Here is a 3640-nt window from a genome sequence, read left to right as displayed (position 1 = left end):
CAAGGGAGGTTTAGACTGGACATTAGGAAAAACTTCTTTACTGAAAGAGTGGTCAGGCCTTGGAACAGGCTGCCCAGGGAAATGGTGGAGTCACCATCCCTGGCAGTAAAAGACATGTAGGTGTGGCACTTAGGGACACGGTTTAGTGGGCATGGTGGTGTTGGGTTAACGGTTGGACTTGATGATCTTAGAGGTCTCTTCCAACCTTAATGGTTCTATGATTCTACGATTCTATGACTATATCCCCATTTATGCTGAAAGGAGAGACCAGCTCCAGGGCTGGCCAGTGAAGTCCCTGATGGACTAAAGGAGTGTGAGGAACAGAGCAGGAGCCCTTTCTTTCAGCCTTAATTCACTACACTAGTGGCTGGGCAAACAGCCCCAAACTCTGAAACAGGTGGCCAGACTATCATAGTCTGGGCCAGGGACAGACCTTCTTAGGGACATGCTTGTGGCAAGTCCACTCATTGGTCCCTCAACCACAAACCATCGAAGTCCCATTGTGTTACCCCTAGATTCGCAGCACTGAGTGACTGGGGCTGTCATCGCAGCACAGCTGTTAGTGATGGACTGTGACGGTTCTTGCTCAGAAGAACAGCTGTGATGATCACAAAGGTGACCTGATAAAGTTGGGGCACAAATGCTTGCAAGAATTTAGTGTATTGCTCATGTCAGGAGTGGCAAAGGGTCCTGACACAGCAGAGACTTCATCCAGGTCCTCATTTTTCCCCCATCCCTGGCAAAGAATGACATTCTCCACCAGCTTCAGCTTCCTGATACAGTGTCATCAAAGCAGATGGAGTTAAAGCCATATAAAAAACAGTGGTGTGAAGGACGGGGTGCAGGGAGGGGGTGAATCAGACCATTGGCTTGAAAAATACGGTATAGAAGGAGATTTGAGGCCGCCCAGCCTCAGCCAGTGTTGAATCAGGGCCATGGTGCTGGACTCGGGTGTGGAGAACTGGGCCTCAAAGAGAAAAGCAACTAAAGAGACCGCACGACCCACACCCAGGATAAACCCGCACTCTCTGCCAGTGCCGACCAGCACTGCTTGCTGGCCTGACCCACACACACGTGCAAGAGCTGTACCTCAGCTCTGGACACAAGACCAGAGAGGCAACACTTAAGCAGTAATCCTGGGCCAAACTGTGCCGTGGTGGCACCCAAAGGAGCAGCCTGTGCATCTGAAGTAAGTGGCGGGAAGTGCACCGGGCTTAGTCCCTTCAGGGGCACTTTTGCAGTGCAGTATGGGCTAAGTAACGAACAGAAGTTGCGTTTCTGTTTGCAATCTTTCACAAACATCTGCAATTTGACTTGCTCTGGGTTAACCTCATCATGTGCACCAAGCTGTATTTTTAAACTGCGCTAAATTGGCACAAGTTCCCTGCACAGACCGTTTTAAATCAGTTTCTTGGCACAGGCTAAATGAAAAGAAGCCACTTTAAAACCTCCTAACTTCTGCACAGAGACAGGACCTATGACAGAGATTATGCTTAAGCCTACTGCCACTTAATTTGCTTGGAAGCAATGCAGCTGCAGCAGTATTGAGAAGTTCAGAGGAGCCCAGTAGCGTGTACATCATCAGCAAAATGCTTGGGCTGAGCCTCTGCATGCACATGCTGGACATCAAAACGTTATCAGCACTCTGAGTGTCTGGTGGTCAGGGATTAGTAAACAGTCAGAGGAACTGATAACAAATTGCAAACTTTATAGCAAAGCGTGAGTTAATTCCAGGCTGTCGTTGCTACCATCTGCACTTCCAGAAAGACTTTGTCAGACATTTGGCAACCAATCCTTCTGAGTAGCAAAGGCAGCCGCCGCGCCTTGTTATAAACTATACAGCGCAGATTGTGAACTCCTTCCCACCACAGAAATCATGGATAACTGCACCCAAGTCAGTGGATTTACTCTAGGACACAGGAGACAAAATCTGCCACTTGGTTACAAATACAAAACAAAGAATTTGATCAATTATCTTGTAAAATATCCTCTGTATACATTACCATGCAGCCAAAAAGAAACTTTTCTGAGTTACAGAATTCTAGAAATAGTCCTTTCTAGGCTGCAGGCCTTGGCTGGAAGTATTTTTGGCTTAATTAAAGGCTTTCAAACCTGTGGTGATGTCCATAAAAGCAGAAGCCCTTACAAACACAGAGAGGAATGAGATGCTGAGAGCAGTGAAAAATCTGTGGAAGCAAACATGTCTTCTCACCACCTCTGAAAAGCAGATTTGCATGATGAGTATGAATACATCATGCCCATATTCCAAAGGCAAGTCTCACCTTCCCAGAAAGCAAGAGAACTTGGGAAGCAGAAATAGGCTCAGTGCTGCAGAGCCAGAGGTGCACAGTCAGGCATTAGATCCCCGACCATTAATTCCTCTGCACATATCCCTGAATAAATGTGTGCTCAATTTCTCTCTCACAAAATGTCTCCTTCTCTCCATACTTTTTGCATACACCAGCCTTGGCATGCAGTCAAGAAAATGTTAACATCTCTGGCAAAAATCTACAGCCCCTTCTTAACAACACGTGCAATCCATTTCTTCCAGCCCCAGTAGTATTCTTCCACCCCGCTACTCCCTCCCACACATAGGCACTCATTTTTTTCATCCGTAGTCACCCTCTCTTTCTCTTCTTCTTCTTCATACAGTAAGACACATTCCAGCTGTCTCTATTTCTCTATCTCTGTCTCACACATACGTCTTTCTGGGCAAGAGAGCAAATCGGCGAATACAAGCTAGATATAGAAGCAGGGAGATACAAACACAGCCACAATCTGGACTCTGTCTGGAGGGATTTCTAACTAGCCTGTAGGAGCAGATTTATGAGCTAGAGCATATACTTATCAGTTGAACTGTTTGAAAGTAATTCTGCATTATCCTGGAGCCAGGCTGGGATTCATCAGAAGGAGCTAAGCCACGGGGTGTGGAAAAGACTTAAGTTGCCTCTTAATAGCTGAAGTCTACGAGACCTGCACCATTTTTCCTGCGAGAAGGCATGGGTTGGTCTTTGGTTTTGGTGTAATCGCTGAAAAGAACGGGGCCGCTGGGAACCACAGTGCCTTAAGGACAAGCCGTGGTACACAGGGCTACAGGCCCATCTATGCCATAGTAACGAGTGATGGTTTTGCCTGTGCCCACAGTCACAGAGGAGGCTGGTGCGTTCCTTCTTCTATTGACTTCTCAGTGACAGACCTTCAACCACCAGCTCAGCCAGCTAAACGACCAACAGCATTGCTTGCTTCTTTGCAGTGCAGTGAAATTGAGCCAGGCACTGCCTTGTCCCTGTCACACCTTTCTGCAAGTTCCCCACTGTCCAAAACGTGGAAAAAAGTCTTTTCTAGCCTGGGATTTCTAGCTAAATCCTCCTCTTTTCGCTGCTAAGTGGTTCTACTTACAGTGATGGAAGACAGCCTTGGCTGGAAAATTCGCATGACACACATAGACACACAATGAAGATGGAGCCGCGTGACAGTTTCACATGATGGCAGTGCAGTGAAGAGATGAATTTGCACACAGCAGTCATGGAGGTGATGCGAGAGAGAGATGAAGAAAGCACAAAAGGAAATGGTGATGAGCAGGGCAGCAGTGAGAACCCTCCTCCCTTTTTCTCACATCTCCTCAAGCAAAGACTAAATC

The 3640-nt window shown here is 47.1% G+C and overlaps 1 pseudogene; it reads left to right on the top strand.

The window, feature by feature from the left end:
- Positions 1–1876: 1876 nt before the first annotated feature.
- On the top strand, positions 1877–2961 carry LOC104078676 (annotated as a pseudogene).
- The last annotated feature ends 679 nt before the right edge of the window (positions 2962–3640 follow it).

The sequence above is a fragment of the Fulmarus glacialis genome, unplaced genomic scaffold (assembly GCF_000690835.1).
Source record: "Fulmarus glacialis isolate BGI_N327 unplaced genomic scaffold, ASM69083v1 scaffold34036, whole genome shotgun sequence".
Classification (NCBI taxonomy): domain Eukaryota; kingdom Metazoa; phylum Chordata; class Aves; order Procellariiformes; family Procellariidae; genus Fulmarus; species Fulmarus glacialis.
The sequence above is the reverse complement of the archived record's forward strand: the minus strand, read 5'-3'. Positions and strand labels throughout refer to the sequence as shown.